The sequence below is a fragment of the Vulpes lagopus genome, chromosome 2, assembly GCF_018345385.1.
Source record: "Vulpes lagopus strain Blue_001 chromosome 2, ASM1834538v1, whole genome shotgun sequence".
NCBI lineage: Eukaryota > Metazoa > Chordata > Mammalia > Carnivora > Canidae > Vulpes > Vulpes lagopus.
This window is the reverse complement of record NC_054825.1, coordinates 33,277,231-33,287,653: the sequence shown is the minus strand read 5'-3', so window position 1 is coordinate 33,287,653 and position 10,423 is coordinate 33,277,231.

The following is a 10,423-nucleotide window of genomic DNA, read 5'->3' as shown; positions in this document are numbered from 1 at the left end:
GATCCAGCTGCATTCTCACCTTTGGCTTCTGAGACACACCCTGTATCTCCTTACATACGTAATCCCCCATCTCCACTTGTCTTTTGTGAAGCTAGTTCAAGTAAATCCCATTACTTGCCAGAAAGAGTTCAAAGATAGTGATTATTTGTGTGTCTTCATTTTCAGGTGGGACAGTCAGTACCTGTTACATGCCTAAACAGTAATGTTGCAAGACCTCAAAATAAAATTATTCCCTGCTCTAAATGCATGCCTATGACTCAGCAGTTTTCTTCTCAGAGTCCCTGCGAAGTCCTGGTAAATCTCAGCCAACTGCTGCCCTCTCCCTGTTCCCCAGTAGGTTAGGTTGACTGCTTCTGCAACTTCACACTAACTTGCTCAAGGCACATCATATGAATAAGTTGTCTAACACATTGGGATGCAATGGTGAACAAGACAGACCAGATACCTACCCACCCAGAGCTTCTAGCTTCTAGCTGGAATTAAACAAAATTATAATTCTATTTAAATATTGTTTAGCCAAGGAGAAGTACAGCATGCTAGAAAGACACATGGCAGGGGGTACCTAATCCAGTCAGGTAGGGGTGGAAGAGGAAGAGTGATTTGTCAAGAGGGAACACAATACCCAATCAAAGTCATTGATTACATTCATCTGTTGGGCTTCAGACATTGTTCTAAGCACTTTGCGTGTATGAGATCATATAATCCTCACAAGTTTATATGGTGAATACTTTTATTAGCTCCATTTTATAGATGATTCAGGTCCATCATAGAAAGATTAATAAGCACATCTAAGAACATACAGTTAGTAGTGGTGGAGCTGAGATTCAAACCTGGGCTGTTTGAATAATAATTGTTTATTTATTGATGGAACAGCTACAAACTGGACAAAGCACAACAATGGTTATCCCTCCAACAACACCCCTACTGGTCATTCTTATTCCTAAAATGTTAATACCTGTAGGCCTTGAAATGAGCATCTAGTGTGACTACACTGTATATGTGGAGTTAATGTCAAGATATAGAAAAAACATTTTGAGGCAATTCTGTCATGTTATCACACTCCAGATAATAATGAACAGCAGCCACATTATTATCAGCAGTGACCTCTACATATCGGGAAGCAGGAAAATAAACAGGATCATTTCAAGGTTGCAACAGCTGCCAGCTGAAATTACCCCATTAAAGGGAACTCCAGAGGAGTGGTTGCTGGGTAACAGGAGAAGCTTGCTGACATGCAGCACTCCTTTTCAGGAAACTCTTTCCATGCAGATTTTTATTTCCACAATTTTCAGATTGATTTTATAGCTTCATCAGAAAATGATTATTTGGGTACTTTATTTCACAAAACATACTGCGGCATTTACTCGTGAGAAGCCATTGAGAGGTGAACCAACTTCAGGCTGAAAGCTTAATTACCAGAACTTGAGTGGTATTTGGATACACTATATTTTGTACTAAAAAAGAAGAGATGGAATTTTTTTTTAGAGTGACATGCTTTTGTGTGTTTTCCAAAATTGTATTCATAATTCATTAACAAAATACGGCATTCTACTTTAGAAGTTTTTTGTTTATTTCTGCTCTTCTTTCCTTCTGGCCTTTATTCCCCCCTCCTCTTCTTTTGGCTCACATCTATCCAGTTAAGTCTCTGATCATTTCCTTCCTGGAAACTTTATAACATTTAAGTAAGAGATAATGGCTTGGTTTGGACATATGAACTCTCAGAGACAATGGATTTATTTTTTTCAATTTCTCATCTCTCTTGATATTAACTGTGTGATTGATAGTCATTAGGGCTCTCACAAATATCTTGGCACTCCTGTTTCTGGCACATGGCAGGACTGCACCTCTCACCCATCTTGAAGCTAGGCGTGATCAAGTAACCTGCTTTGTCCAGTAGAATATGAGCAGAGTGATGTGAATAAATTAAAAGCATGTAAGGCAATAATAATGGAAAATTACAAGTTTGGACAAAGATTTGGAGAAACTGGAGCTCTCATATATTGCTACAAGAAACATAAAAATAGTGTTACTGTTGTGGAAAACAGTTTCTCAATAAATTGAACATAGACTTACCATATGACCCAGTGATTCTGCTCCTAGGTATATACTCAAAAGAACTGAAAACAGATTTTTTTTTTTAAGATTTTATGTATCCATTTGAGAGAGAGAGAGAGAGAGAGAGAGAAAGCACAAGCAAGGGGAGGAACAGGGGGAAAAGAACAAGCAGACTTCCCATTGAGCATGGAGTCCCATGGGGGGTTTGACTTGGGCTTTATCCCACAACCCCAAGATCCCCACAACCGTGGGATCATGACCTGAGCCAAAGTCAGACACTTAATTGAGTGTCTGGATACCCTGAAAACAGATATTTAAACAAAACTTGTACCTGAGTTTTCATAGCAGCTATATTCAAAATTGTCAAAGGTGGAAACAACCCAAATGTCTATCAATTGATAAATAAACAAAATGTGGCATACACACATAATGGGATATTATTCAGCCATAAATAGGAAGGAGGTACTGATATGTGCTAAAACAGAAATGAAGCTAGGAAACAAGATGCTGAGTGAAAGGAACTATATGTAAAAGGCCACAAATTATATGATTCTATTTATTTATTTATTTATTTATTTATTTATTTAAGATTCTATTTATTTATTCATGAGAGACACAGAGAGAGAGAGGCGGAGACCTAGGCAGAGGGAGAAGCAGGCTCCCTGTGGGGAGCCCAATGCAGGACTTGATCCCAGGACACTGGGATCACCCTGAACTGAAGGTAGACACTCAAACCCTGAGCCACCCAGGTGTTCCACTCATATGAAATATCCAGAACAGACAAGTAAAGAAAGCAGATTAGCAATTGCCTAGAGTTGGGGGTGAGGGGTAGGGGTAGGAAATGTGCTTAATGGGTGTGGGATTTCTATTTGGGGTGATAATAATGTTATGGAACTAGATAGTAGTGATGGTTTCAAAACATTGTGAATATACTTACTGCCACTAAATTGTACACATTAGTTAAGATAATAAATTTTGTATAATGTGTGTTATATCACAATTTTTAAAAATGAATGTGTGTGTGTGTGTGTGCATATGAACGGCATATATAATTCCCCAGAGCAAACATGAGTTGATAGGGAATATATATCAATCTGAATGATTACAGCATGACTAAGAAAGAAACTTTTACTATTTTGCCATTTGTTGCAATAATAGCATATACCCCATCCTGACTGATACAAACTATTATATTGCATTTATTTCACCTAATCTTTTCTTCAGCCTCCTTGGTGCCAGGTACTGGGGAAGCAAAGATGAAAGGCCATAAGCAGCTTACAGATTAGCAAGGGAGATAAACATGTTAACCTAAAAGTGTTCTTCTGTGTGATGATGCCCTAATGGAGATTATGAACATAGGGGAAGCATAAACGCTAGGATGGCCAATTCCACCCTGGAAACTCAGAGAAGGCTACCAACCCAAGACAGCCAAGATTGAATTACATTTTATTTTATTTTTTTTAAGATTTTAATTATTTATTTGACACAGAGAGTGGGGCAGGGGGAGAACACAAGCAGGGGGAATGGGAGAGGTAGAAGCAGACTCCCCACTGAACAGGGAGCCCAATGCTTGGTTTGATCCCAGAACCCTGATATCATGACCTGAGAAGGCAGACGCTTAAACGACTAAGCCATTCAGGCTCCCCTGAATTACATTTTAAAAGATGTATAAAAGCTAGTGAAAGGGAGAGATTCACTGAAGGTTGATGGAAGAGCTTGTGTTCTATGCAATGATATAGGCATGAAACAGCTGGGCATATGGCAGCAAATGGCGATCATTAGATAATAAGATGTAAGGTGATGAGCACTGGAGAGGGGACTAGAAAAGTCAACAAGTATCTAGAGTTTAGACCTAATCTTTCCATTCATGCCATACATGGAAAATGAAAACACAGCATACTGGAATAAAAAGTTGACGCTTCTTGTGATTGACAACACATCTGGGCCAAACTTGGTCACCCCTGGCATTCTTAATCCACTGTAACACACAATTGGGGCACATGTTTTGGGAAGCTCTCCTATGAGTAATGAAGTAACACTGAAGTTTTTAAGCTAGGAAATAATATAAGATTTGGAAAATAGGCGTGCCTGGGTGACTCAGTCAGTTAAGCATATGCTTTCAGCTCAGGTCATGATCCTGGGGTTCCAGGATCAAGCTCCATAATGGGCTCCCTGCTTAGTGGGGTGTCTGTTTCTCCCTCTGCCTCTGCCCCTCGCCTTGTTCTCTCTCTCAAATAAGTAAATAAAATCTAAAAAAAGAAGAAGAAGAAGGAGAAGAAGAAGAAGAAGAAGAAGAAGAAGAAGAAGAAGAAGAAGAAGAAGAAGAAGAAGAAAGAAGAAAAGAAAAGATTTGGAAAATAAAGGAGTATGAAGACTAAAATTGAAGTCAGAAAGATCTAGAAGGAGTCAACGGCAACAACCCAGAAAAATAATAAGAGCTTACATCATAATAGTGGCCATGGAAATAAAAAGAGGGGATAGTTTCAAGGTATAGTTACAAGTGACTTCCACAAGGTAGAATTAACCAACCTTACTGATTGATTAGAAGTGGAGGATGAGGGATCCCTGGGTGGCACAGCGGTTTAGCGCCTGTCTTTGGCCCAGGGCGCGATCCTGGAGACCTGGGATCGAATCCCACATCGGGCTCCCGGTGCATGGAGCCTGCTTCTCCCTCTGCCTGTGTCTCTGCCCCTCTCTCTCTCTCTCTCTCTCTGTGACTATCATAAAAAAAAAAATAAATAAATTTAAAAAAAAAAAGGAAGTGGAGGATGAAGGGAGAGAAAGAGGCTGATATGGCTCCCCACCTGGGTCGAATGTTACTGGTTCCACTGGAATAAGAGGGAGAGGAAAGAGAGGATTGTGAAGACAGGAGTCAGTTATCAGGGACCTGTTGAACTGATGTGCTAGTGGAAGTACCTGAAAGGCAGTTGAAACCCAAGGTAGAGATTCAGGGTATGGGTTCAGAGACAAGACTGGAGTAGGCGTAAAGATGGAGAGTGGGGGTGTCATGGACAGATACAAGCAGTAGTTAAAGCCCAGGGAATGGATGAGTTGGTTGAGAGAGGACGTAAGTGAAAGAAGAAAAGGTCCAAGGTCATTTAAGGGGAACATAGAGGAAGGAAAGCCTTTGGGAATAACATTGGCATTTCTTTGATGCATAATAGGATTTCTCAACTGACTGAACAGATATCCGTTGAAAAGAATGACTTTCTTTTATCTTTCTAAATCTGTCTAAATTATCTGTAAAGGCACGTCTGGGAAATTCCAGAAGACTGGTCCCCTAATACAGCCGGATACTTTTTATGAAAAATGAATGTTTAAAGAGTATATCACTTGAAGTAATTTTAATAAAGTCATAGTTATGGCTCTTGCTAACATATTACTACTATTTATTATGATTATCTACTCATATGTCTATCCCTTCTCACTGGACTGTAAAATCCTCAATGCTAGACAGCGTTGGCGTCTAGCATAGTACCTGACACATAGCACACAGTTGATAAATATTTGTGAATTACTATGAATTTGAGTTTTAAAGTTCAATATATTCAGAGTATAACTCAGTTTCAGTAGTCTTTCCAATGGAAATATGTTAAATTGGCACGATATACTATAGTTCTAAATGTGGTGGTGCCCTTCATAATAGTCAACATTAATAATGATGCATGATATAGTCATAAAATGTCATATAGTAAAGAGAATAAATCAACTGAAACTACCTATAATAACAAGGATGAATTTCACAGATATGATATTGAATGAAAGATACCACACAAAAACAAGTACATATGTAGAATTCCAATCATATGAAGTTCATAAACAAACAAATGTAATGCATAAGTTTTAGAAGTCTGGAGAGTTATCTTTGGAGGTGGGGTAGTGATGGGGAAGAGGCACAAGGAAGACTTTTGCAGAACTGGTTATGTTCTATTTCTTGATCTGGGTGTTTTTTTTTTTCCATGAGTACATTAAATTTGTGATCATTCATTGCACTGTAAACTTATTATTTGCATTTTTCTGTACGATCGCTAGACTTCAATAGAATATTGCTTTATGCAAATAATTCTGATACATGATACTACATGATAACTAATAACATGAAAAAATAATTCCTACAAGTGATAGGGAGTAAAGCTTTAGGCAAGTAATTGAACCTACAGTAATCAACTAATAAGAAAAGAGAGAAAAAAGAATGAAGCCAGTGGGTTTCAGGTGTGGGAGACTTCATTGGTTTATTAGCTAAAGCCCCGAGTGGTTGCTGATATATCTGCGTAGGATCAAAACACAAAGTAGGGTGGGCAGCCTGGAGGGCTCCCCGGTTTAGCCCTGCCTTCAGCCCAGGGCCTGATCCTGGAGACCCCGGATTGAGTCCCACGTCAGGCTCCCCCCATGGAGCCTGCTTCTGTCTCTCTCTCTCTCTCTCTCTGCCTCTCAATAAATAAATAAAAATCTTAAAAAAAAAAAAAAAAACACCAAAGTGGCCTTGCTGTTTGATAAGGCCATCTCAATTTCTGAGCATTCAGCACAACTCTCACCAAAGGACACTTCATTCCATTAGATCAAAACTCTGAGAATAAAGGATTTCCACTCAGGCTGTAATGGAGTAACTGGTATATTATCCTAGCCGCCCTAGACCACCCCCCACCCCCTGTAAATAAAGTACAGATAAATATGAAACAAATCTATTTTTAGACAGTGAACAACACTCTATACAAGAGTATAATCTCTCAGAGAAGGGGAACAAATGAGGGAAGTCCTTCAAATTGTCTCAGCTTTAGGCTTAAAGGCACTTAGATTCTGACACAGAGAAGAGGAATCCAAAGCATAATAGCCTTACTCAGTTGAGGAGACAGAGATTCTAGTTTGGTGAGATTAAGATACCTAGAATTTGCACAGTAAATGTGTGAGAGGAGGATACTATGCAGAGAAAAAAAACCTCCAGAAATCTGCATACAGTTGGGGGTTGGGGGTGGGGTGGGGAAGACAACTATTGAAGAAAGAAAAACTTCCAGAGAGCTAGGAGCTGAACAACCCTGAATTTCACAAAATTTGGGGAGACCTTTCTATTCTGATTAATCACAATGGAAAGATCTCATTAAACATCTAGGACATTCATGAGGGATGCCAGAAAGCCCAAGTCTTATGAGTAAAAATAATCTAGCTGTAGAGTTAAAGCTACCACGAATCCCTTCTAGTGGAGTAAAAAGTCAAACTTTTAAAGTATCAAGCTGAGCCACAATAAATTAACTGCAGGGCAGAACAAAGCTCAACAGTTCTCTTTGTTTTTTTTTTGTTTTGTTTTTTGTTTTTAAGATTTTATTTATTTATTCATGAGACACACACACACACACACATACACACACACACACACACACACAGAAGCAGAGAGAGACACAGGCGGGAGAGAGAAGCAGGCTCCATGCTGGGAGCCTGATGTGGGACCGGATCCCAGGACTCCAGTATCATGCCCTGGTTGAAGGTAGACACTTAACCGCTGAGCCAGCCACGCATCCCAAAGCTCAATAGTTCTTAAAGGAAGACAACAAAATCTAGACTCTATCCTAATCAATAAAAACAAAACAAAACAAACAAAATAACACTGACCTGCAAAGAAGTAGGAAAATGTAATCTATAACTAGGAGAAAAGTTAGTCAGTATGGAGATCCAGAAATGACAGAGATGATGGAATTAGCAGATGAGCACTTTAAAACTATTATTGTAAATATGACTTAAAGGAAAACATAAACATATTAAGGCAAGAAATGGAAACTATTAAGAAGATCCAAATAGTAATTTCTAGGGGGATCCCTGGGTGGCTCAGCGGTTTAACACCTTCCTTTGGCCAAGGGCGCAATCCTGGAGTCCCGGGATCGAGTCCCGGGATCGAGTCCCCCGTCGGGCTCCCGGGATGGGGCCTGCTTCTCCTCTCTGCCTCTCTCTCTCTCTCTCTCTCTCTCTTTCTCTATCTCTCTCTGTGTCTATCATGAATAAGTAAATTTTTAAAAAAATCTTAACAATAGTAATTTCTAGAGTTGAAAGACATAACACCTGAAATGAAAAATTAATTAGATTGGCCTGATATAAATTTAAATACTACAGAAAAAGACAAGAAATTTGAAGACATGAGGCAGAAACTATCTAAACCAAACCACAGAGAAAAAAGAGGAGTAAAAATGAATAGCCTCAGTGATCTATGAAACAAGAACAGTCTAACATTTACATACTCAGAGTCTCAAAAATTAGGAGGGTAGAGTAGTAGGGCAGGCCAAGAAAGAAAATATTTAAGGAAATCATAGCTGTTAATTTTCTACATTTAAAGAAAAATATTAACCCAGAGAGCCAAGAAGCTCAATGACCCCTGAAGAGAAAACTACAAATTACATCAATGCATATTAATGAAAATCAATGATTAAAAAGTTGCCAGAGAAAGTAGGGCAACAGAGATAAGAATATTCAATTCAAGCCAGAAGAAAATGGACCAAGATCTTTAAAGGATTGAAAGGAAAAACTGTCAACCTATAATTGTACTTCCAACAAAAACATCTCTTAAACACAAAAGAGATATAAAGGCATGTTTCAGACAAAGAATTATGTGCCAGCATATCTGCTTTACAAGAAATGTTTTTCAAAGTTCCTCAGACTGCAAAAAAATGACATCATGTCAAAACTTAGATTGGTATGAAGGAATGAAAAGTGCTGGAAATGGTAAATATTTGAATATATCTAAAAGGTTTTTCTCCTAATTTTTAATCTCTTTAAAAGATAACTTTCTTGAACAAAATAAAAACCAATGTATCTCCATGTGAAGAACCTTCTAATATTCCATTTCCCTTGTCCTGTTCATTAAGATATCACTGTCATAATCGTCATACACTTTATTTCTACACAGTAGAAATGTGAATATATATGCATGTGCACACAAGCACAGGCACATATATACAACTTGCAGGATGAACGAAATATTCACTGTGGCAGAATCAGACTGGCCTTAGAGAATCTGTTGTTCTAGAGCAGTAATGGTTAAGATTCAGAGTGGGTATTAGAGAGTACAGGTTAAGTTTAACTCTACTAGTTATTAACTATCAGACGCTGAGCAGGTTACATAACTAGCCCAAACCTCAATTTCCTTATCTGTATAATGCAAGTAGTGCCTATTTACTAACAAGGGTGTGAAGATTAATTAAATTACCATAGATAGAGTGTTAGCACATCGCCTGGCTGACAATAACAAGGACCTGACGGGGGGGGGGGGGCACCTGGGTGGCTCAGCGGTTGAGCATCTGCCTTCAGCTCAGGTCTTGATCCCAGGGTCCTGCGATCGAGTCCCACATCAGGCTCCCCTCAGGGAGCCTGTTTCTCCCTCCACCTGTGTCTCTGCCTCTCTCTGTGTGTCTCTCATGAATAAATGAATAAAATCTTTGAAAAAAACAAACAAACAAACAAGGACCTGACAAACAACAACTATTACTGCACTAAAATCAATTGTGTCCCCACCTTGCCAGATATCAACTTGTTTGGACAGTGCTTGATCAAAAAGATATGACAGGAACTAGGGAAAGCAGGAGGTGGCAAGTGGCACTACAATCTTCCAAAGAGGAATACAAGAAATCATCTAAAGTAATTAGAGACTTAGGAATGTATGAGTCTAATGGCAACCGTAGAAGAGTTAAAAACAGAAATTGTTTACAGCGATTGTCTCTGATAAATGGGATTGTAGGGAAGGAAGAAAAGATTTTATTATACATAGTATACCCTTTTATACTGTTAAAAATTTCATCACTCATTAAATATTACATAGAACTTCAAAACCAAAAAAAAAAAAAAAAAAGAACTTCAAAACCTAGTTCTATAATTTATAAAGTACATCTGGGGCAAGTAGAAATGTTAAACAAATATACCTGAATTTGTATAAAAAATGGATTCTCTTGAGTGCTTCCCATCCTCACCACCACTGAAGGTGAAACTGCTTGCCGTCTCAGAAGACTAGTACTGGCCTCCATCAGGCTGTGGCAAACAAGAACTCTGTGTGTGTGTGTGTGTGTGTGTGTTATGTTCACACATGCATGCAAACCTGTGCACCTCCATTTGTCTGGAAAGTAAATGCTTTATTGTTTAATATCAGAATCTTCTGTTGACACTTTGGTTATGCCTTCTTCCTATTACTAAAAATTAATTACTCTTTTTACTAAATTAATATTTTTCCTTTTGGTTGATAGCATGAAAAGTTGGGAAAAATCCAGTAATGAGAAAATAGAAATAGAGCAGAAAAAATAGTAGAGCGCACTGGAGAGACAGCGGACACAGAAAATAACTAAAATCAGGTCTGCATTGCTCATGGGTATCTATTCACTTTGCAAATTGCCTGTGA